Source organism: Oncorhynchus nerka, linkage group LG10 (genome assembly GCF_034236695.1).
Source record: "Oncorhynchus nerka isolate Pitt River linkage group LG10, Oner_Uvic_2.0, whole genome shotgun sequence".
In the NCBI taxonomy this organism is placed as follows: Eukaryota; Metazoa; Chordata; class Actinopteri; order Salmoniformes; family Salmonidae; genus Oncorhynchus; species Oncorhynchus nerka.
In genome coordinates, this window is record NC_088405.1 from 99,158,304 (window position 1) to 99,184,597 (window position 26,294).

Here is a 26,294-nt window from a genome sequence, read left to right on the forward strand (position 1 = left end):
CTACACTCTAACAGCTAGGCTACCTACCGCCCCTACACTCTAACCACTAGTCTACCTGCCGCCCTACACTCTAACCACTAGGCTACCTACCGCCCCTACACTCTAACCACTAGGCTACCTACCGCCCCCTACACTCTAACCACTAGTCTACCTACCGCCCCTACACTCTAACCACTAGGCTACCTACCGTCCCTACATTCTAACCACTAGACTACCTACCCCCTACACTCTAACCACTAGGCTACCTGCCCCCTACACTCTAACCACTAGTCTACCTACCCCCCTACATTCTAACCACTAGACTACCTGCCCCCCTACACTCTAACCACTAGGCTACCTGCCTCCCCTACCACTCTAGACTAACCACTACCCCTACACTCTAACCACTAGTCTACTACCTAGACTACCCCCCTACACTCTAACCACTAGTCTACCTACCGCCCCTACACTCTAACCACTAGACTACCTACCCCCCTACTCACTCTAACCACTAACCACTAGTCTACTAGACTACCACCCCTACACTCTAACCACTAGGCTACCTGCCCCCTACACTCTAACCACTAGACTACCTACCGCCCCTACACTCTAACCACTAGGCTACCTACCGCCCCCTACACTCTAACCACTAGGCTACCTACCGACTACCTACCCCCTACACTCTAACCACTAGTCTACCTACCGCCCCTACACTCTAACCACTAGGCTACCTAACCACTAGTCCCTACATTCTAACCACTAGACTACCTACCCCCTACACTCTAACCACTAGGCTACCTGCCCCCTACACTCTAACCACTAGTCTACCTACATTCCCCCTACATTCTAACCACTAGACTACCTGCCCCCCTACACTCTAACCACTAGTCTACCTACCGCCCCTACACTCTAACCACTAGGCTACCTACCGTCCCTACATTCTAACCACTAGTCTACCTGCCTACCCCTACACTCTAACCACTAGGCTACCTACCGCCCCTACACTCTAACCACTAGTCTACCTACCGCCCTACACTCTAACCACTAGGCTACCTACCGTCCCTACATTCTAACCACTAGGCTACCTACCCCCCTAACCACTAGACTACCTACCCCCTACACTCTAACCACTAGGCTACCTGCCGCCCTACACTCTAACCACTAGACTACCTACCACCCCTACACTCTAACCACTAGGCTACCTGCCCCCTACACTCTAACCACTAGTCTACCTACCCCCTACATTCTAACCACTAGACTACCTGCCCCCCTACACTCTAACCACTAGGCTACCTGCCTCCCCTACACTCTAACCACTAGACTACCTGCCCCCTACACTCTAACCACTAGTCTACCTACCACCCCTACACTCTAACCACTAGACTACCTGCCCCCTACACTCTAACCACTAGTCTACCTACCACCCCTACACTCTAACCACTAGGCTACCTGCCCCCTACACTCTAACCACTAGACTACCTGCCGCCTCTACACTCTAACCACTAGGCTACCCCTGCCACCCTACACTCTAACCACTAGTCTACCTGCCGCCCCTCCACTCTAACCACTAGGCTACCTGCCGCCCCTCCCCTCCACTCTAACCACTAGTCTACCTGCCGACCCCCTAGGCCCTCCCTCCACTCTAACCACTAGTCTACCTGCCGCCCCCCTCCACTCTAACCACTAGGCTACCCTGCCACCTCTACACTCTAACCTAACCACTAGGCTACCTGCCGCCCTACACTCTAACCAGCTAGGCTACCTACCGCCCCTACACTCTAACCACTAGACTACCTACCCCCTACACTCTAACCACTAGGCTACCTACCGCCCCTACACTCTAACCACTAGTCTACCTACCCCCCTACACTCTAACCACTAGACTACCTGCCCCCCTACACTCTAACCACTAGCCTACACTCTAACCACTAGACTACCTGCCCCCCTACACTCTAACCACTAGGCTACCTGCCCCCCCTACACTCTAACCACTAGACTACCTGCCCCGCCCTCTAACCACTAGTCTAACCACCCCTACAGGCCACTAGGCTACCGCCCCTACACTCTAACCACTAGGCTACCTACCGCCCTACACTCTAACCACTAGTCTACCTACCTACCGCCCCTACACTCTAACCACTAGGCTACCTACCGTCCCTACATTCTAACCACTAGACTACCTACCCCCCTACACTCTAACCACTAGGCTACCTGCCCCCTACACTCTAACCACTAGTCTACCTACCCCCCTACATTCTAACCACTAGACTACCTGCCCCCCTACACTCTAACCACTAGGCTACCTGCCTCCCCTACACTCTAACCACTAGACTACCTGCCCCCTACACTCTAACCACTAGTCTACCTACCGCCCCTACACTCTAACCACTAGACTACCTGCCCCCCCTACACTCTAACCACTAGTCTACCTACCACCCCTACACTCTAACCACTAGGCTACCTGCCCCCCTACACTCTAACCACTAGACTACCTGCCGCCTCTACACTCTAACCACTAGGCTACCCTGCCACCTCTACACTCTAACCACTAGTCTACCTGCCACCCCCTCCACTCTAACCACTAGGCTACCTGCCGCCCCTCCACTCTAACCACTAGTCTACCTGCCGCCCCCCTCCACTCTAACCACTAGACTACCTGCCCCCCTCCACTCTAACCACGAGACTACCTGCCGCCCTCCACTCTAACCACTAGGCTACCTACCGCCCCTACACTCTAACCACTAGTCTACCTACCGCCCCTACACTCTAACCACTAGGCTACCTACCGTCCCTACATTCTAACCACTAGACTACCTACCCCCCTACACTCTAACCACTAGACTACCTGCCGCCCCTACATTCTAACCACTAGACTACCTGCCCCCCTACACTCTAACCACTAGTCTACCTACCACCCCTACACTCTAACCACTAGGCTACCCTGCCACCTCTACACTCTAACCACTAGTCTACCTGCCGCCACCCCCCTCCACTCTAACCACTAGGCTACCCTGCCACCTCTACACTCTAACCACTAGGCTACCTGCCGCCCCTACACTCTAACCACTAGGCTACCCTGCCACCTCTACACTCTAACCACTAGTCTACCTGCCGCCCCCCTCCACTCTAACCACTAGGCTACCCTGCCCACTCTAACCAATAGGCACTCTAACTCTAACAGCTAGGCTACCTACCGCCCCTACACTCTAACCACTAGTCTACCTGCCGCCCCTACACTCTAACCACTAGGCTACCTACCGCCCCTACACTCTAACCACTAGTCTACACTCTAACCACTAGGCCGTCCCTACATTCTAACCACTAGACTACCTACCCCCTACACTCTAACCACTAGTCTACCTGCCGCCCCTACACTCTAACCACTAGACTACCTACCACCCCTACACTCTAACCACTAGGCTACCTGCCCCCTACACTCTAACCACTAGTCTACCTGCCCCCCTACATTCTAACCACTAGACTACCTGCCCCCCTACACTCTAACCACTAGGCTACCTGCCTCCCCTACACTCTAACCACTAGACTACCTGCCCCCCTACACTCTAACCACTAGTCTACCTACCGCCCCTACACTCTAACCACTAGACTACCTGCCCCCCTACACTCTAACCACTAGTCTACCTACCTGCCCCCTACACTCTAACCACTAGGCTACCTGCCCCCTACACTCTAACCACTAGACTACCTGCCGCCCCTACACTCTAACCACTAGGCTACCCTGCCACCTCTACACTCTAACCACTAGTCTACCTGCCACCCCCTCCACTCTAACCACTAGGCTACCTGCCGCCCCTCCACTCTAACCACTAGTCTACCTGCCGCCCCTCCACTCTAACCACTAGTCTACCTGCCCCCTCCACTCTAACCACTAGGCTACCCTGCCACCCACACTCTAACCACTAGTCTACCTGCCGCCCCTCCACTCTAACCACTAGACTACCTGCCCCCCTCCACTCTAACCACTAGTCTACCTACCACCCCTCCACTCTAACCACTAGGCTACCTGCCCCCCCCTACACTCTAACCACTAGACTACCTGCCACCTCTACACTCTAACCACTAGGCTACCCTGCCACCTCTACACTCTAACCACTAGTCTACCTGCCGCCCCCTCCACTCTAACCACTAGGCTACCTGCCGCCCCTCCACTCTAACCACTAGTCTACCTGCCCCCTCCACTCTAACCACTAGTCTACCCTGCCGCCCCCCCTCCACTCTAACCACTAGGCTACCCTGCCACCTCTACACTCTAACCACTAGGCTACCTGCCGCCCTCCACTCTAACCACTAGGCTACCTGCCGCCCTCCACTCTAACCACTAGGCTACCTGCCACCTCTACACTCTAACCACTAGTCTACCTGCCGCCCCCCCCTCCACTCTAACCACTAGGCTACCCTGCCACCTCTACACTCTAACCAATAGGCTACCTGCCGCCCCTACACTCTAACACTAGGCTACCTGCCGCCCCTACACTCTAACCACTAGGCTACCTGCCGCCCCTACACTCTAACCACTAGGTCTACCTGCCGCCCTACACTCTAACCACTAGTCTACCTACCGCCCCTACACTCTAACCACTAGGCTACCTGCCATTCTAACCACTAGACTACCTACCCCCCCACTCTAACCACTAGGCTACCTGCCGTCCCTACACTCTAACCACTAGACTACCTACCACCCCTACACTCTAACCACTAGGCTACCTACCACCCCTACACTCTAACCACTAGGCTACCTGCCACCCTACACTCTAACCACTAGGCCCCCTCCACCTAACCACTAGGCCTGCCGCCCCTACACTCTAACCACTAGACTACCTACCACCCCTACACTCTAACCACTAGGCTACCTAACCACTAGTCCCTACACATTCTAACACACTACCTGCCCCCCTACACTCTACCCTAGGCTACCTGCCCCCTACACTCTAACCACTAGACTACCTGCCCCCCTACACTCTAACCACTAGTCTACCTACCGCCCTACACTCTAACCACTAGACTACCTACCACCCCTACACTCTAACCACTAGGCTACCTACCACCCCTACACTCTAACCACTAGGCTACCCTGCCACCTCTACACTCTAACCACTAGTCTACCTGCCCCCCCCTCCACTCTAACCACTAGGCTACCTGCCGCCCCTACACTCTAACCACTAGACTACCTACCACCCCTACACTCTAACCACTAGGCTACCTGCCCCCCTACACTCTAACCACTAGTCTACCTACCCCCTACATTCTAACCACTAGACTACCTGCCCCCCTACACTCTAACCACTAGGCTACCTGCCTCCCCTACACTCTAACCACTAGACTACCTGCCCCCCTACACTCTAACCACTAGTCTACCTACCGCCCCTACACTCTAACCACTAGACTACCTGCCCCCCTACACTCTAACCACTAGTCTACCTACCACCCCTACACTCTAACCACTAGGCTACCTGCCCCCCTACACTCTAACCACTAGACTACCTGCCGCCTCTACACTCTAACCACTAGGCTACCCTGCCACCTCTACACTCTAACCACTAGTCTACCTGCCGCCCCCCTCCACTCTAACCACTAGGCTACCTGCCGCCCTCCACTCTAACCACTAGTCTACCTGCCCCCCCTCCACTCTAACCACTAGTCTACCTGCCGCCCCTCCTCCACTCTAACCACTAGGCTACCCTGCCACCTCTACACTCTAACCACTAGTCTACCTACCGCCCCTACACTCTAACCACTAGACTACCTGCCCCCCTACACTCTAACCACTAGTCTACCTACCACCCCTACACTCTAACCACTAGGCTACCTGCCCCCCTACACTCTAACCACTAGACTACCTGCCGCCTCTACACTCTAACCACTAGGCTACCCTGCCACCTCTACACTCTAACCACTAGTCTACCTGCCCCCCCTCCACTCTAACCACTAGGCTACCTGCCGCCCTCCACTCTAACCACTAGTCTACCTGCCGCCCCCTCCACTCTAACCACTAGTCTACCTGCCCCCCCCCTCCACTCTAACCACTAGGCTACCCTGCCACCTCTACACTCTAACCAATAGGCTACCTGCCCCCCCTCCACTCTAACCACTAGGCTACCTGCCGCCCCTACACTCTAACCACTAGGCTACCCTGCCACCTCTACACTCTAACCACTAGTCTACCTGCCGCCCCCCTCCACTCTAACCACTAGGCTACCCTGCCACCTCTACACTCTAACCACTAGTCTACCTGCCGCCCCTACACTCTAACCACTAGGCTACCTACCGCCCCTACACTCTAACCACTAGTCTACCTACCGCCCCTACACTCTAACCACTAGGCTACCTACCGTCCCTACATTCTAACCACTAGACTACCTACCCCCCCTACACTCTAACCACTAGGCTACCTGCCGCCCTACACTCTAACCACTAGACTACCTACCACCCCTACACTCTAACCACTAGGCTACCTGCCCCCCTACACTCTAACCACTAGTCTACCTACCCCCTACATTCTAACCACTAGACTACCTGCCCCCCTACACTCTAACCACTAGGCTACCTGCCTCCCCTACACTCTAACCACTAGACTACCTGCCCCCCTACACTCTAACCACTAGTCTACCTACCGCCCCTACACTCTAACCACTAGACTACCTGCCCCCCTACACTCTAACCACTAGTCTACCTACCACCCCTACACTCTAACCACTAGGCTACCTGCCCCCTACACTCTAACCACTAGACTACCTGCCGCCTCTACACTCTAACCACTAGGCTACCCTGCCACCTCTACACTCTAACCACTAGTCTACCTGCCGCCCCCTCCACTCTAACCACTAGGCTACCTGCCGCCCCTCCACTCTAACCACTAGTCTACCTGCCGCCCCCTCCACTCTAACCACTAGTCTACCTGCCGCCCCCTCCACTCTAACCACTAGGCTACCCTGCCACCTCTACACTCTAACCAATAGGCTACCTGCCGCCCCTACACTCTAACAGCTAGGCTACCTACCGCCCCTACACTCTAACCACTAGTCTACCTGCCGCCCCTACACTCTAACCACTAGGCTACCTACCGCCCCTACACTCTAACCACTAGGCTACCTACCGCCCCTACACTCTAACCACTAGTCTACCTACCGCCCCTACACTCTAACCACTAGGCTACCTACCGTCCCTACATTCTAACCACTAGACTACCTACCCCCTACACTCTAACCACTAGGCTACCTGCCCCCTACACTCTAACCACTAGTCTACCTACCCCCCTACATTCTAACCACTAGACTACCTGCCCCCCTACACTCTAACCACTAGGCTACCTGCCTCCCCTACACTCTAACCACTAGACTACCTGCCCCCCTACACTCTAACCACTAGTCTACCTACCGCCCTACACTCTAACCACTAGACTACCTGCCCCCCTACACTCTAACCACTAGTCTACCTACCACCCCTACACTCTAACCACTAGGCTACCTGCCCCCTACACTCTAACCACTAGACTACCTGCCGCCTCTACACTCTAACCACTAGGCTACCCTGCCACCTCTACACTCTAACCACTAGTCTACCTGCCACCCCCCTCCACTCTAACCACTAGGCTACCTGCCCCCCTACACTCTAACCACTAGGCTACCTGCCGCCCCTCCACTCTAACCACTAGGCTACCCTGCCACCTCTACACTCTAACCACTAGTCTACCTGCCGCCCCCCCCCTCCACTCTAACCACGAGACTACCTGCCGCCCCTCCACTCTAACCACTAGGCTGCCCTGCCACCTCTACACTCTAACCACTAGGCTACCTGCCGCCCCATGTCATGGATAGCGTTACCCTGAATAGGTTTCACGTTCTGCTGAACATAATGGTTCTCAGAGGGCTCCTTCAGCATCGTTAACCATAAAGATAAATGGTGAAGGTAATGTAGTGTCAAATGATCATCCTCAGAATGGCAGAGCTGATGGTAATCACTTTAGAGGGAAATCAGGCTCTCATTCAATTCACTTTCAATTTCAATTCAAAGGGCTTTATTGGCATGGGAAACATGTGTTTACGTTACCAAATCACGTGGAAATAGAGATGGGAAACGTGTGTTTACGTTACCAAATCACGTGGAAATAGAGATGGGAAACGTGTGTTTACGTTACCAAATCACGTGGAAATAGAGATGGGAAACATGTGTTTACGTTACCAACTCACTCACTCCACTCTTCTGGGAAGGCTTTCCACTACATGTAGGAACATTGCTGCTATAACAGCCTCCACTCTTGTGGGAAGGCTTTCCACTAGATGTAGGAACATTGCTGCTATAACAGCCTCCACTCTTCTGGGAAGGCTTTCCACTAGATGTTGGAACATTGCTGCTATAACAGCCTCCACTCTTCTGGGAAGGCTTTCCACTAGATGTTGGAACATTGCTGCTATAACAGCCTCCACTCTTCTGGGAAGGCTTTCCACTAGATGTTGGAACATTGCTGCTATAACAGCCTCCACTCTTCTGGGAAGGCTTTCCACTAGATGTTGGAACATTGCTGCTATAACAGCCTCCACTCTTGTGGGAAGGCTTTCCACTAGATGTTGGAACATTGCTGCTATAACAGCCTCCACTCTTCTGGGAAGACTTTCCACTAGATGTTGGAACATTGCTGCTATAACAGCCTCCACTCTTCTGGGAAGGCTTTCCACTAGATGTAGGAACATTGCTGCTATAACAGCCTCCACTCTTCTGGGAAGACTTTCCACTAGATGTAGGAACATTGCTGCTATAACAGCCTCCACTCTTCTGGGAAGGCTTTCCGCTAGATGTTGGAACATTGCTGCTATAACAGCCTCCACTCTTCTGGGAAGGCTTTCCACTAGATGTTGGAACATTGCTGCTATAACAGCCTCCACTCTTCTGGGAAGGCTTTCCACTAGATGTAGGAACATCAAGGGACTTGCTTCCATTCAGCCACGAGAGCATTAGTGTCGGGCACCAATGTTGGGCGATTAGGCCTGGCTCACAGTCGGCATTCAAATTCATCCCAAAGGTGTTCGATGTGGTTGAGGTCAGTGCTCTTTGCAGGCCAGTCAAGTTCTTCCACACGGATCTCAACTCAAACATTTCTGTATGGATCTCGCTTTGTGCAGGGACATGGGTAGTAATCCCATGATAAAGTTCAGGGAGATGGGTTCTAATCCCATGATAAAGTGCAATGTCTCTCTGTGTGACCTGAGGAATGTCTCTCTCTGTGTGACATAAGGAATGTTTCTCTCTGTGTGACCTGAGGAATGTCTCTCTCTGTGTGACATAAGGAATGTCTCTCTCTCTGTGACGTAAGGAATGTCTCTCTGTGTGACATAAGGAATATCTCTCTCTCTGTGACGTAAGGAATGTCTCTCTCTGTGTGACCCGAGGAATGTCTCTCTCTGTGTGACCTGAGGAATGTCTCACTCTGTGTGACCTGAGGAATGTCTCTCTGTGACATAAGGAATGTCTCTCTCTGTGTGACCCGAGGAATGTCTCTCTCTGTGTGACCTGAGGAATGTCTCTCTCTGTGTGACCTGAGGAATGTCTCTCTCTGTGTGACGTAAGGAATGTCTCTGTGTGACGTAAGGAATGTCTCTCTGTGTGACCTGAGGAATGTCTCTCTCTGTGTGACATAAGGAATGTCTCTCTCTGTGTGACGTAAGGAATGTCTCTCTGTGTGACCTGAGGAATGTCTCTCTCTGTGTGACCTGAGGAATGTCTCTCTCTGTGTGACCCGAGGAATGTCTCTCTCTGTGTGACCCGAGGAATGTCTCTCTCTGTGTGACCTGAGGAATGTCTCTCTCTGTGTGACCTGAGGAATGTCTCTCTCTGTGTGACGTAAGGAATGTCTCTGTGTGACGTAAGGAATGTCTCTCTGTGTGACCTGAGGAATGTCTCTCTCTGTGTGACATAAGGAATGTCTCTCTCTGTGTGACGTAAGGAATGTCTCTCTCTGTGTGACCTGAGGAATGTCTCTCTCTGTGTGACCTGAGGAATGTCTCTCTCTGTGTGACCCGAGGAATGTCTCTCTCTTTGTGACCTGAGGAATGTCTCACTCTGTGTGACCTGAGGAATGTCTCTCTGTGACATAAGGAATGTCTCTCTCTGTGTGACCCGAGGAATGTCTCTCTCTGTGTGACCTGAGGAATGTCTCTCTCTGTGTGACGTAAGGAATGTCTCTGTGTGACGTAAGGAATGTCTCTCTCCGTGTGACCTGAGGAATGTCTCTCTCTGTGTGACGTAAGGAATGTCTTTCTGTGTGACCTGAGGAATGTCTCTCTCTGTGTGACATAAGGAATGTCTCTCTCTCTGTGACGTAAGGAATGTCTCTCTCTGTGTAACCTGAGGAATGTCTCTCTCTGTGTGACATAAGGAATGTCTCTCTCTGTGTGACGTAAGGAATGTCTCTCTGTGTGACCTAAGGAATGTCTCTCTCTGTGACGTAAGGAATGTCTCTCTCCGTGTGACCTGAGGAATGTCTCTCTCTGTGTGACGTAAGGAATGTCTCTCTGTGTGACCTAAGGAATGTCTCTCTCTGTGAAGTAAGGAATGTCTCTCTGTGTGACGTAAGGAATGTCTCTCTGTGTGACGGAAGGAATGTCTCTCTCTGTGTGACCTGAAAAATGTCTCTCTGTGTGACCTGAGGAATGTCTCTCTCTGTGTGACATAAGGAATGTCTCTCTCTGTGTGACGTAAGGAATGTCTCTCTCTGTGTGACGTAAGGAATGTCTCTCTGTGTGACCTGAGGAATGTCTCTCTCTGTGTGACCTGAGGAATGTCTCTCTGTGACATAAGGAATGTCTCTCTCTGGGTGACCCGAGGAATGTCTCTCTCTGTGTGACCTGAGGAATGTCTCTCTGTGACATAAGGAATGTCTCTCTGTGTGTGACTTAAGGAATGTCTCTCTGTGTGACGGAAGGAATGTCTCTCTCTGTGTGACCTGAGGAATGTCTCTCTGTGTGACCTGAGGAATGTCTCTCTCTGTGTGACATAAGGAATTATCTCTCTCTGTGTGACGTAAGGAATGTCTCTCTCTGTGTGACCTGAGGAATGTCTCTCTCTGTGTGACCTGAGGAATGTCTCTCTCTGTGTGACGTAAGGAATGTCTCTCTGTGTGACCTGAGGAATGTCTCTCTCTGTGTGACCTGAGGAATGTCTCTCTGTGACATAAGGAATGTCTCTCTCTGGGTGACCCGAGGAATGTCTCTCTCTGTGTGACCTGAGGAATGTCTCTCTCTGTGTGACCTGAGGAATGTCTCTCTCTGTGTGACCTGAGGAATGTCTCTCTCTGTGTGACGTAAGGAATGTCTCTGTGTGACGTAAGGAATGTCTCTCTGTGTGACGTAAGGAATGTCTCTCTGTGTGACGTAAGGAATGTCTCTCTCTCTGTGACGTAAGGAATGTCTCTCTCTGTGTAACCTGAGGAATGTCTCTCTCTGTGTGACATAAGGAATGTCTCTCTCTGTGTGACGTAAGGAATGTCTCTCTGTGTGACCTAAGGAATGTCTCTCTCTGTGACGTAAGGAATGTCTCTCTCCGTGTGACCTGAGGAATGTCTCTCTCTGTGTGACGTAAGGAATGTCTCTCTGTGTGACCTAAGGAATGTCTCTCTCTGTGACGTAAGGAATGTCTCTCTGTGTGACGTAAGGAATGTCTCTCTGTGTGACGGAAGGAATGTCTCTCTCTGTGTGACCTGAGAAATGTCTCTCTGTGTGACCTGAGGAATGTCTCTCTCTGTGTGACATAAGCAATGTCTCTCTCTGTGTGACGTAAGGAATGTCTCTCTCTGTGTGACGTAAGGAATGTCTCTCTGTGTGACCTGAGGAATGTCTCTCTCTGTGTGACCTGAGGAATGTCTCTCTGTGACATAAGGAATGTCTCTCTCTGGGTGACCCGAGGAATGTCTCTCTCTGTGTGACCTGAGGAATGTCTCTCTCTGTGTGACCTGAGGAATGTCTCTCTCTGTGTGACCTGAGGAATGTCTCTCTCTGTGTGATGTAAGGAATGTCTCTGTGTGACGTAAGGAATGTATCTCTGTGTGACGTAAGGAATGTCTCTCTGTGTGACGTAAGGAATGTCTCTCTCTGTGTGACTTAAGGAATGTCTCTCTCTGTGTGACCTGAGGAATGTCTCTCTGTGACATAAGGAATGTCTCTCTGTGTGACCTGAGGAATGTCTCACTCTGTGTGACCCGAGGAATGTCTCTCTGTGACATAAGGAATGTCTCTCTTTGTGTGACTTAAGGAATGTCTCTCTGTGTGACGGAAGGAATGTCTCTCTCTGTGTGACCTGAGGAATGTCTCTCTGTGTGACCTGAGGAATGTCTCTCTCTGTGTGACATAAGGAATGTCTCTCTCTGTGTGACGTAAGGAATGTCTCTCTCTGTGTGACCTGAGGAATGTCTCTCTCTGTGTGACCTGAGGAATGTCTCTCTCTGTGTGACCTAAGGAATGTCTCTCTGTGTGACCTGAGGAATGTCTCTCTCTGTGTGACCTGAGGAATGTCTCTCTGTGACATAAGGAATGTCTCTCTCTGGGTGACCCGAGGAATGTCTCTCTCTGTGTGACCTGAGGAATGTCTCTCTCTGTGTGACCTGAGGAATGTCTCTCTCTGTGTGACGTAAGGAATGTCTCTGTGTGACGTAAGGAATGTCTCTCTGTGTGACGTAAGGAATGTCTCTGTGTGACGTAAGGAATGTCTCTCTCTGTGTGACTTAAGGAATGTCTCTCTCTGTGTGACCTGAGGAATGTCTCTCTGTGACATAAGGAATTTCTCTCTGTGTGACCTGAGGAATGTCTCTCTGTGACATAAGGAATGTCTCTCTCTGTGTGACTTAAGGAATGTCTCTCTGTGTGACCTGAGGAATGTCTCTCTCTGTGTGACATAAGGAATGTCTCTCTCTCTGTGACGTAAGGAATGTCTCTCTCTGTGTGACCTGAGGAATGTCTCTCTCTGTGTTGTTCTTTCAGACGTCTCAACACCCTGAACAAGTGTTTCTCCATGGAACTAGACGTCAGCCGCCGCAGGAAGAAAGTGAGTTCCTCGATCCTTCTTCGTTCTATTCAAAGGGGCTTTATTGGCATGGGGAAACATGTTTACTTTGCCAAAGCAACTTAGATTAACAAAAGTGAGAGGATACACATTAGATTTTAGCAGTAAATATTACGCTGAGAGAGGTTATAAAAAAAGATAGAGACATTTCAGGTGTTATTTTATCAGAGTTTTAGCAATGTGCCAATAGTTGTAGTACAAATAGTAGGGGAAGATTTATTTATTTATCTGTTATTTTACCAGGTAAGGTGACTTGAGAACACGTTCTCATTTGCAGCAACGACCTGGGGAATAGTTACAGGGGAGAGGAGGGGGATGAATGAGCCAATTGTAAACCGGGGATTATTAGGTGACCGTGATGGTTTGAGGGCCAGATTGGGAATTTAGCCAGGACACCAGGGTTAACACCCCTACTCTTACGATAAGTGCCATGGGATCTTTAAGGACCTCAGAGAGTCAGGACACCCGTTTAACGTCCCATCTGAAAGACGGCACCCTACACAGGGCAGTGTCCCCAATCACTGCCCTGGGGCATTGGGATATTTTTTTTAGACCAGAGGAAAGAGTGCTTCCTACTGGCCCTCCAACACCACTTCCAGCAGCATCTGGTCTCCCATCCAGGAACTGACCAGGACCAACCCTGCTTAGCTTCAGAAGCAAGCCAGCAGTGGAATGCAGGGTGGTATGTAGGGTGGTATGCAGGGTGGAATGCAGGGTGGTATGCAGAGTGGCATGCAGGGTGGCATGCAGGGTGGTATGCAGGGTGGCATGCAGGGTAGTATGCTGGGTGGTATGCAGGGTGGTATGCAGGGTGGTATGCAGGGTGGTATGCAGGGTGGTATGCTGGGTGGTATGCAGGGTGGTATACAGGGTGGTATGCAGGGTAGTATGCTGGGTGGTATGCAGGGTGGTATGCTGGGTGGTATGCAGGGTGGTATGCAGGGTGGTATGCTGGGTGGTATGCAGGGTGGTATACAGGGTGGTATGCAGGGTGGTATGCAGGGTGGTATGCTGGGTGGTATGCAGGGTGGTATGCAGGGTGGCATGCAGGGTGGCATGCAGGGTGGCATGCAGGGTGGCATGTAGGGTGGTATGCAGGGTGGTATGCTGGGTGGTATACAGGGTGGTATGCAGGGTGGTATGCTGGGTGGTATGCAGGGTGGTATGCAGGGTGGTATGCAGGGTGGTATGCTGGGTGGTATGCAGGGTGGCATGCAGGGTGGCATGCAGGGTGGCATGCAGGGTGGCATGCAGGGTGACATGCAGGGTGGTATGCTGGGTGGTATGCTGGGTGGTATACAGGGTGGTATGCAGGGTGGTATGCAGGGTGGTATACAGGGTGGTATGCAGGGTGGTATATAGGGTGGTGTGCAGGGTGGTATGCAGGGTGGTATGTAGGGTGGTATGCAGGGTGGTATGCAGGGTGGTATGTAGGGTGGTATGCAGGGTGGTATGCAGGGTGGTATGCAGGGTGGTATGTAGGGTGGTGTGCAGGGTGGTATGTAGGGTGGTATGCAGGGTGGTATGCAGGGTGGTATGCAGGGTGGTATGTAGGGTGGTATGCAGGGTGGTATGTAGGGTGGTATGCAGGGTGGTGTGTAGGGTGGTATGCAGGGTGGTGTGTAGGGTGGTATGCAGGGTGGTATGTAGGGTGGTATGCAGGGTGGTATGCAGGGTGGTATGCAGGGTGCTATGCAGGGTGGTTTGTAGGGTGGTGTGCAGGGTGGTGTGCAGGGTGGTATGCAGGGTGGCATAAAGGGTGGTTTGCAGGGTGGTATGCAGGGTGGTATGCAGGGTGGTATGCAGGGTGGTATGCAGGGTGGTATGCTGCTGGCAAGATAAAAAAAAAAAGATCATATTGGTGGTATTGTTGTTTATGTTCCACCTTTTCTCTCTTCCCCTATCTGTCTGTCTGTCTGTCTGTCTGTCTGTCTGTCTGTCTGTCTGTCTGGCTGGCTGGCTGGCTGGCTGGCTGGCTGGCTGGCTGTCTGTCTGGCTGTCTGTCTGTCTGTCTGTCTGTCTGTCTGTCTGTCTGTCTGTCTCTGTCTGTCTGTCTGTCTCTGTCTGTCTGTCTGTCTTTCTCTGTCTCTGTCTGTCTCTGTCTCTCTCTCTCATTCTTTATCTCTCTCTCTGTCTCTCATTCTCTCTCTTTCTCTCTCTCATTCTCTCTCTTTCTCTCTCTCATTCTCTCTCTCTCTCTCCCTCTCTCATTCTCTCTCTCTCTCTTTCTCTCATTCTCTCTCTCATTCTCTCTCATTCTCTCTCTTTCTCTCATTCTCTCTCTCTCTCTCCCTCTCTCATTCTCTCTCTCTCTCTTTCTCTCATTCTCTCTCTCATTCTCTCTCATTCTCTCTCTCTCTCTTTCTCTCATTCTCTCTCTCATTCTCTCTCATTCTCTCTCATTCTCTCTCTCTCTCATTCTCTCTCTCTCTCTTTCTCTCATTCTCTCTCTCATTCTCTCTCATTCTCTCTCATTCTCTCTCATTCTCTCTCTCTCTCTCTCATTCTCTCTCTCTCTCTCTCTCTCATGTATATATCCTGTCCTTTATTATCTCCTAATTGGTGTCTTGGTGAAGGAAGACGTCAGTTAAAAGTCTTATTTTATCTCATCTTAACACCGTTCACAGTGTATATGGAGCTGAGGTAAGATGAGAGAAAATGTAGCATTTTGTTGTTGTTCATTGTCATCTTGGAATCAGTGAAAAATGAATGATACTACAGACATTAATATTATGGGGAAGTGGATTGTGGCCAGAGCTTTTACAGTTCAGAAAGCTACTCGGTGCTGCCACCGTGTGGTAACCTATGGATATAGCACCATTCAATGAGAACAACCAAAGCTTTTGTTGTTGCTCTTTGACCCATTTATAAAAAAAAAAATTAAAAAAACTTTTTTTACTCAAAATATTGAGTGTTTTTGTGATTTTCATAAAGTAGTTTACGATTGAGAAATGTGTCTTGCAATAGATCCCTTTCTGCGTTTTTCCGCGCAAGTTGGTGGCAGAACAAGTTGGTGGCAGAACAAGTTGGGAAATTCTTATAGAACGGTAGCGACAAACAAAAGCCTCTCCATGTTCAAAGTTATTTTTGTGGGGGTGAAAGTAATGAAAATATAAATCGAGGTTATGTTGGGCACAGATCGCTTTCTTAGTGTGTGACGTTAGTGTGTGACGTTAGTGTGTGACGTTAGTGTGACGTTAGTGTGTGACGTTAGTGTGTGACGTTAGTGTGACGCTAGTGTGACGTTAGTGTGTGACGTTAGAGTGACGTTAGTGTGACGTTAGTGTGTGACATTAGTGTGACGTTAGTGTGACGTTAGTGTGTGACGTTAGTGTGTGACGTTAGTGTGACGTTAGTGTGACGTTAGTGTGTGACGTTAGTGTGTGACGTTAGTGTGACGTTAGTGTGACGTTAGTGTGTGACGTTAGTGTGACGTTAGTGTGTGACGTTAGTGTGTGACGTTAGTGTGTGACGTTAGAGTGACGTTAGTGTGACGTTAGTGTGTGACGTTAGTGTGACGTTAGTGTGACGTTAGTGTGTGACGTTAGTGTGTGACGTTAGTGTGACGTTAGTGTGTGACGTTAGTGTGACGTTAGTGTGTGACGTTAGTGTGTGACGTTAGTGTGTGACGTTAGTGTGTGACGTTAGTGTGACGTTAGTGTGACGTTAGTGTGTGACGTTAGTGTGACGTTAGTGTGTGACGTTAGTGTGTGACGTTAGTGTGCGTTAGTGTGGCGTTAGTGTGTGGCGTTAGTGTGTGACGTTAGTGTGGCGTTAGTGTGTGCGTTAGTGGCGTTAGTGTGCGTTAGTGTGTGGCGTTAGTGTGCGTTAGTGTGGCGTTAGTGTGTGACGTTAGTGTGGCGTTAGTGTGTGACGTTAGTGTGTGGCGTTAGTGTGTGACGTTAGTGTGGCGTTAGTGTGACGTTAGTGTGTGGCGTTAGTGTGGCGTTAGTGTGTGACGTTAGTGTGGCGTTAGTGTGGCGTTAGTGTGTGGCGTTAGTGTGTGGCGTTAGTGTGTGACGTTAGTGGCGTTAGTGTGCGTTAGTGTGTGACGTTAGTGTGACGTTAGTGTGTGACGTTAGTGTGTGACGTTAGTGTGGCGTTAGTGTGCGTTAGTGTGTGACGTTAGTGTGTGACGTTAGTGTGCGTTAGTGTGGCGTTAGTGTGACGTTAGTGTGTGGCGTTAGTGTGTGACGTTAGTGTGTGGCGTTAGTGTGACGTTAGTGTGGCGTTAGTGTGGCGTTAGTGTGTGGCGTTAGTGTGTGGCGTTAGTGTGACGTTAGTGTGACGTTAGTGTGTGACGTTAGTGTGTGCGTTAGTGTGGCGTTAGTGTGTGCGTTAGTGTGTGCGTTAGTGTGACGTTAGTGTGACGTTGTGTGACGTTAGTGTGACGTTACGTTGTGGCGTTGTGTGGCGTTAGTGTGCGTTAGTGTGACGTTAGTGTGACGTTAGTGTGTGACGTTAGTGTGTGACGTTAGTGTGACGTTAGTGTGTGACGTTAGTGTGTGACGTTAGTGTGACGTTAGTGTGTGACGTTAGTGTGTGACGTTAGTGTGTGACGTTAGTGTGACGTTAGTGTGACGTTAGTGTGTGACGTTAGTGTGACGTTAGTGTGACGTTAGTGTGTGACGTTAGTGTGTGACGTTAGTGTGACGTTAGTGTGACGTTAGTGTGACGTTAGTGTGTGACGTTAGTGTGACGTTAGTGTGTGACGTTAGTGTGTGACGTTAGTGTGTGACGTTAGTGTGACGTTAGTGTGACGTTAGTGTGTGACGTTAGTGTGACGTTAGTGTGACGTTAGTGTGTGACGTTAGTGTGACGTTAGTGTGACGTTAGTGTGTGGCGTTAGTGTGTGGCGTTAGTGTGGCGTTAGTGTGCGTTAGTGTGTGCGTTAGTGTGTGACGTTAGTGTGGCGTTAGTGTGGCGTTAGTGTGTGGCGTTAGTGTGACGTTAGTGTGGCGTTAGTGTGTGCGTTAGTGTGGCGTTAGTGTGACGTTAGTGTGACGTTAGTGTGACGTTAGTGTGTGACGTTAGTGTGTGACGTTAGTGTGACGTTAGTGTGTGACGTTAGTGTGACGTTAGTGTGACGTTAGTGTGACGTTAGTGTGTGACGTTAGTGTGACGTTAGTGTGTGACGTTAGTGTGACGTTAGTGTGACGTTAGTGTGTGACGTTAGTGTGTGACGTTAGTGTGTGACGTTAGTGTGTGACTTTAGTGTGTCGTGTGGAAAACGGTCTATACATGCTGTAATAAAATATACTTTGTCTCCAGACTGATGATTCAGACGAGGACCCGCTGGCCATCACTAAGAGATGGACCTTTGAGTGGAACAGCCGGCGCTGGTCCCGCCTCCAGGACATGCACTTCCTGCTGGGCTCGCCCAATGAGAGCAGCCCTGAGGGGTGTCAGGGCGAGGGGGAGGGACTCCTGCGGAGCACGGTGAGCAGTGAGAGCGTCTTAACGGACATCAGCGAACCAGAGATCACGGATATATCCTTCACTCTTCACAGCCAAGAGTCTCTAGGAGCCATGCTCCCTGACTCGGTCTCTATGGCATCGCTGGTCGGGCTGGTCGGGCCCTACCAGGTACGTCTGTCTTCATGTCTGCCTCCTATATCTCATGTACTCAATCAATCAAATGTATTTATTAAGCTACTGATTAAGATACTGCACGGTACTGTCTTTCCAAGCTAGTCAGAAGACTTCCAGTTTGGTGTAGCAGCAGTGAGGGCTCTTCGGTACTGCACGGTACTGTCTTTCCAAGCTAGTCAGAAGACTTCCAGTTTGGTGGAGCAGCAGTAAGGGCTCTTCGGTACTGTCTTTCCAAGCTAGTCAGAAGACTTCCAGTTTGGTGTAGCAGCAGTAAGGGCTCTTCGGTACTGCACGGTACTGTCTTTCCAAGCTAGTCAGAAGACTTCCAGTTTGGTGGAGCAGCAGTGAGGGCTCTTCGATACTGCACGGTACTGTCTTTCCAAGCTAGTCAGAAGACTTCCAGTTTGGTGTAGCAGCAGTGAGGGCTCTTCGGTACTGCACGGTACTGTCTTTCCAAGCTAGTCAGAAGACTTCCAGTTTGGTGTAGCAGCAGTGAGGGCTCTTCGGTACTGCACGGTACTGTATTTCCAAGCTAGTCAGAAGACTTCCAGTTTGGTGGAGCAGCAGTAAGGGCTCTTCGATACTGCACGGTACTGTCTTTCCAAGCTAGTCAGAAGACTTCCAGTTTGGTGTAGCAGCAGTGAGGGCTCTTCGGTACTGCACGGTACTGTCTTTCCAAGCTAGTCAGAAGACTTCCAGTTTGGTGTAGCAGCAGTAAGGGCTCTTCGGTACTGTCTTTCCAAGCTAGTCAGAAGACTTCCAGTTTGGTTTAGCATTAGTGAGGGCTCTTCGGTACTGCACGGTACTGTCTTTCCAAGCTAGTCAGAATACTTCCAGTTTGGTGTAGCAGCAGTGAGGGCTCTTCGGTACTGCACGGTACTGTCTTTCCAAGCTAGTCAGAAGACTTCCAGTTTGGTGTAGCAGCAGTAAGGGCTCTTCGGTACTGTCTTTCCAAGCTAGTCAGAAGACTTCCAGTTTGGTGTAGCAGCAGTGAGGGCTCATCGATACTGCACGGTACTGTCTTTCCAAGCTAGTCAGAAGACTTCCAGTTTGGTGTAGCAGCAGTAAGGGCTCTTCGGTACTGCACGGTACTGTCTTTCCAAGCTAGTCAGAAGACTTCCAGTTTGGTGGAGCAGCAGTAAGGGCTCTTCGATACTGCACGCTACTGTCTTTCCAAGCTAGTCAGAAGACTTCCAGTTTGGTGTAGCAGCAGTGAGGGCTCTTCGGTACTGCACGGTACTGTCTTTCCAAGCTAGTCAGAAGACTTCCAGTTTGGTGTAGCAGCAGTGAGGGCTCTTCGATACTGCACGGTACTGTCTTTCCAAGCTAGTCAGAAGACTTCCAGTTTGGTGTAGCGCCATTTCTGTTCCAATTTTCTTCAGGGTATTTTCTGTATACCAGGGAGCTAGTTTCTTATGAGAAATGTTTTTAGTTTTAGGGGTGTACTGCATCTAGGGTATTATGCAAGGTTAAATTGAGTTCCTCAGTTAGGTGGATAACTGATTGTTGTACTCTGACATCCTTGGGTAGGTGGAGGGAGTCTGGAAGGGCATCTAGGAATCTTTGGGTTGTCAGAGAGCCAAAGACCCCTTGGCTGGGGTCTGAGCAGATTATTTGTTGCGATTGCAAACGTAATAAAATGGTGGTCCGATAGTCCAGGATTATGAGGAAAAACATCCACAACATTTATTCCATGGGACAAAACTAGGTCCAGCGTATGACTGTGACAGTGAGTGGGTCCAGAGACATGTTGGACAAAACCCACTGAGTCGATGATGGCTCCGAAAGCCTTTTGGAGTGGGTCTGTGGACTTTTCCATGTGAATATTAAAGTCACCAAAAATGTGAATATTATCTGCTATGACTACAAGGTCCGATAGGAATTCAGGGAACTCAGTGAGGAACGCTGTATACGGCCCAGGAGGCCTGTAAACAGTAGCTATATAAAGTGAATTCAGGGAACTCAGTGAGGAACGCTGTATATGGCCCAGGAGGCCTGTAAACAGTAGCTATATAAAGTGAATTCAGGGAACTCAGTGAGGAACGCTGTATACGGCCCAGGAGGCCTGTAAACAGTAGCTATATAAAGTGAATTCAGGGAACTCAGTGAGGATGCTGTATATGGCCCAGGAGGCCTGTAAACAGTAGCTATATAAAGTGAATTCAGGGAACTCAGTGAGGATGCTGTATACGGCCCAGGAGGCCTGTAAACAGTAGCTATATAAAGTGAATTCAGGGAACTCAGTGAGGATGCTGTATATGGCCCAGGAGGCCTGTAAACAGTAGCTATATAAAGTGAATTCAGGGAACTCAGTGAGGAACGCTGTATATGGCCCAGGAGGCCTGTAAACAGTAGCTATATAAAGTGAATTCAGGGAACTCAGTGAGGAACGCTGTATATGGCCCAGGAGGCCTGTAAACAGTAGCTATATAAAGTGAATTCAGGGAACTCAGTGAGGAACGCTGTATATGGCCCAGGAGGCCTGTAAACAGTAGCTATATAAAGTGAATTCAGGGAACTCAGTGAGGAACGCTGTATATGGCCCAGGAGGCCTGTAAACAGTAGCTATATAAAGTGAATTCAGGGAACTCAGTGAGGAACGCTGTATATGGCCCAGGAGGCCTGTAAACAGTAGCTATATAAAGTGAATTCAGGGAACTCAGTGAGGAACGCTGTATATGGCCCAGGAGGCCTGTAAACAGTAGCTATATAAAGTGAATTCAGGGAACTCAGTGAGGATGCTGTATATGGCCCAGGAGGCCTGTAAACAGTAGCTATATAAAGTGAATTCAGGGAACTCAGTGAGGAACGCTGTATATGGCCCAGGAGGCCTGTAAACAGTAGCTATATAAAGTGAATTCAGGGAACTCAGTGAGGAACGCTGTATATGGCCCAGGAGGCCTGTAAACAGTAGCTATATAAAGTGAATTCAGGGAACTCAGTGAGGAACGCTGTATATGGCCCAGGAGGCCTGTAAACAGTAGCTATATAAAGTGAATTCAGGGAACTCAGTGAGGAACGCTGTATATGGCCCAGGAGGCCTGTAAACAGTAGCTATATAAAGTGAATTCAGGGAACTCAGTGAGGAACGCTGTATATGGCCCAGGAGGCCTGTAAACAGTAGCTATATAAAGTGAATTCAGGGAACTCAGTGAGGATGCTGTATATGGCCCAGGAGGCCTGTAGCTATATAAAGTGAATTCAGGGAACTCAGTGAGGATGCTGTATATGGCCCAGGAGGCCTGTAAACAGTAGCTATATAAAGTGAATTCATGGAACTCAATGAGGATGCTGTATATGGCCCAGGAGGCCTATAAACAGTAGCTATATAAAATGAATTCAGGGAACTCAGTGAGGATGCTGTATATGGCCCAGGAGGCCTGTAAACAGTAGCTATATAAAGTGAATTCATGGAACTCAGTGAGGATGCTGTATATGGCCCAGGAGGCCTATAAACAGTAGCTATATAAAATGAATTCATGGAACTCAGTGAGGATGCTGTATATGGCCCAGGAGGCCTGTAAACAGTAGCTATATAAAGTGGATTCAGGGAACTCAGTGAGGATGCTGTATATGGCCCAGGAGGCCTGTAAACAGTAGCTATATAAAGTGAATTCAGGGAACTCAGTGAGGATGTTGTATATGGCCCAGGAGGCCTGTAGCTATATAAAGTGATTGAGCTGCATAGATTTCATGACTAGAAGCTCAAAAGATGAACACGTCGTTTTTTTTGTTTGTAAATTGACATTTGCTATCGTAAATGTTAGCAACACCTCCGCCTTTGTGGGATGCGTGGGGGATATGGTCACTTGTGTAACCAGGAGGTGAGGCCTCATTTAACACAGTCAATTCATCAGGCTTAAGCCATGTTTCAGTCAGGCCAATCACATCAGGACTTTGATCAGTGATTAGTTGATTGACTATAACTGTCTTTGAAGTGAGGGATCTATCATTAAGTAGCCCTATTTTGAGATGTGATTGTTAGTGATCTTGATGACGTGTAAAGCGAGTAATTATATATATTTAATTATTGTTTTTACCAGCCCCCGAGGGACATGTCCCACTACAACTCTCTACCAATCAAAAGCAGCCGTCATGGCCAGGGTGGGCGGAGTCCGGCGAAGTCCTTCCTGCGTCGCATGGAGATGATGCGTACGTGGGGGCCGTCCTTCAGGAGGAAGACAGGAAGTGGACGGGCTCTGGTCATCAGTGGGCCGGTCTTACAGGGGCAGGAGCCCCAGGCACTACAGACACTCCACTGTGTCCCCATCAACCAATCAGATGGCAGTCCTCATCCTCTCCACCAATCAGACAACATCACGTCCCCTGTTGCCCATGGAGACGGCAGCGAGGGCCAATCAGAGACAAGCAGTGTGAGTTCCATGAGTCCTAGTGTGAGGCAGAGAGTCTCTAAGCCCCGGCCTAAAAGAGGACGTGTTTACCTAGAAGACACGGAGCTGCTCTCTGGCGCCCCCCATGGCCGGAGGACTGAAGCACAACAACCGTTCAGCAGGAACCACTTCCACTTCCGCTCATACGAGGACCTGCTGGTCCACATCCCCAAGGACCACAAACCAGGCACCTTCCCCAAAGCCCTGTCTATAGAGAGCCTAGCCCCTGTCACCTGACCACCAGCACCAGACCCCCTCTCCCTCTCCGCTCTACACCAGTCAAGGCTCCCCCTGGGAGGGCACGGCTCTGTCCAAGAAGCCTCCCTGTCCTGGAGCTCCGCGGGGCAGCAGGGTGAGTGTGTATGACAACGTCCCCGGGTCTCACCTGTACGCGTCCACAGGTGACCTGCTAGATGTGGACCGAGACGATCACCTGTTCCCCCACCTGGATGACATCATCAGTCACGCCAGCGGCCTGCAGCAGATTGTAGACCACTGGAGTCGCAGCATGCTGACAGAGGGGGAGGCGGGGAACGAGGAGGAGGGTGAGAGGGACGGGGTCTCCCTAAATGATACAGGGACCAGAGAGAGGAGAGACTCTGGAGTGGGAGCTTCCCTTACGAGACCACGGTGAGTCTCTCTCTCTCTAACCTGTATGTATCCTGGTCTCTCTCTCTCTGTCTCTCTCTGTCTCTCTCTCTCTCTGTCTCTCTCTCTGTCTCTCTCTCTCTCTCTGTCTCTCTCTCTCTCTCTGTCTCTCTCTCTCTCTGTCTCTCTCTCTCTCTGTCTCTATCTCTTTCTCTCTCTCTCTCTCTCTCTCTCTCTCTCTCTGTCTCTCTCTCTCTCTCTGTCTCTATCTCTTTCTCTCTGTCTCTCTCTCTCTCTCTCTCTCTGTCAATTAAATGTAATTCAATTCAATTCAAGGGCTTTATTGGCATGGGAAACATGTGTTAACATTGCCAAAGCAAGTGAGGTAGATAATATATATGTCTCTCTCTCTCTCCTTCTCTGTCTCTCTGTCTCTCTCTGTCTCGCTGTCTCTCTCTCTCTCTCTCTCTCTCTCTATGTCTCTCTCTGTCTATCTGTGTCTCTCTCTCTCTCTCGCTCTCTAGTCACCGGTGGCCGAGCTTCCGCCTGTCTGACCGTCTGAGCCAATCAGACTCCTCGCTACAGATCAGTACCCAATCAGCTGTCCAGCTCAGTTTGCTCAAGAAGTTCTCTCTGCTCCGACTCACAGCCATCATGGAGAAATACTCCACGTCTAACAAACATGGTTGGACCTGGTAGGTACACACACACACACACACACACACACACACACACACACACACACACACACACACACACATCTTATCCTCCTCTCTCTCTCTCCCAGGTCTGTCCCTACGTTTCTGAAGCGTATGAAGGTTGAAGACAGTAGAGAGAAGGGTGTGTTTGGGGTTCCCCTCATAGTACATACACAGCGTTGTGGTTACCCTCTACCCCTCTGTCTACAGCAGGCCCTGAGTCATCTCAGAACGCACTGCCTTGACCAGGTACACACACACACCCTTTACCTAGTCACACACACACACATACACACCCTTTACCTAGTCACACACACACACATACACACTTTACCTACACACACACACACACACACACACACACACACACACACACACACACACACACACACACACACACACACACACTCTACCTAGTCACACACACACACCCCTTACCTAGTCACACACACACACACACACCCCTTACCTAGTCACACACACACACACACACCTTACCTAGTCACACACACACACACCATTTACCTAGTCACACACACACACACCATTTACCTAGTCACACACACACACACCTTACCTAGTCTCACACACACACGCACGCACGCACGCACACACACACACACACACACACAGACACACATACACACATATGTCACACACACACATACTAACTGTTTTGCAAGTTGAGTTTAAGTCTTGTGACTTTTGAGACAGGAGTGCAACTCCCCTCTCCCTCTCCCTCTCCCTCCCCTCCTCCCCCCCTCTCCCTCTCCCTCTCCCTCCCCTCCCTCTCCCCCCTCTCCCTCTCCCTCCCCTCCCCCTCCCCTCTCCCTCCCCTCCCCTCCCCTCTCCCCCTCCCCTCCCCTCTCCCTCTCTAGGTGGGTCTGTTCCGTAAGTCAGGTGTTAAGTCCCGTATCCAGGCGTTGAGACAGGAGTGTGAGACCAGTCCTGACAGTGTGTGTTACGAGGACCAGTCAGCGTACGACATAGCAGACATGGTTAAACAGTTTTTCAGAGACCTTCCTGAACCTCTACTGATCAGCAAGCTGGGAGAGACCTTCCTACACATCTACCAGTGTAAGAACACACACACACCACACACCACACACCACAATGGGGTGGCAGGGTAGCCTAGTGGTTAGAGCGTTGGACTAGTAACCGGAAGGTTGCAAGTTCAAATCCCCGAGCTGACAAGGTATAAATCTGTCGTTCTGCCCCTGAACAGGCAGTTAACCCACTGTTCCTAGGCCGTCATTGAAAATAAGAATTTGTTCTTAACCTGGTTAAATAAAAGGTAAAAAAAAAAAAAAAAAAAACACCACACACATTTATAATTCCCTTTCTCAATTTAATGCTAATGATATGACTGATCACCTCTTAGTTGGCGTATTGTTTAAAAATATATATATTTTCAGTTTTATGCAGTTTATGCAGTTTATAAAACTACAGATTGTTCAAGGATATTTAACAAACTAACATGATGAAAAACTCACAACAACGACATGTCAGTGAACTCTCTCTCTCTCTAGACGTCCCTAATGAGCACTGGTTGCAGGCCGTGAGGGCGGCCATCTTGCTGATGTCAGACGAGAACAGGGAAGTGCTCCTGACACTGCTCTTCTTCCTGCGCGATGTCACTTCCTGTGTCGAGGAGAACCAGATGACCCCTATGAACCTGGCTGTGTGTCTGGGCCCCTCTCTGTTCCATCTCAACATACTGAAGAACGGCAACCTGTGCCCCAGGTACTAACACGCACACGCACACGCACACACACACACACACACACACACACACACACACACACACACACACACACACACACACACACACACACCTTACCTAGTCACTCACACACACACACACACACACACACACACACACACACACACACACACACACACACACACCTTACCTAGTCACACACACACACACACACACACACACACACACACACACACACACACACACACACCTTAC

At 50.2% G+C, this 26,294-nt stretch overlaps 1 pseudogene; it reads left to right on the top strand.

Annotated features, from left to right (window-relative positions):
- LOC135573739 (stAR-related lipid transfer protein 13-like) overlaps nucleotides 1–26,294 on the top strand; it is a 52,298-nt pseudogene that overhangs the window by 14,794 nt on the left and 11,210 nt on the right.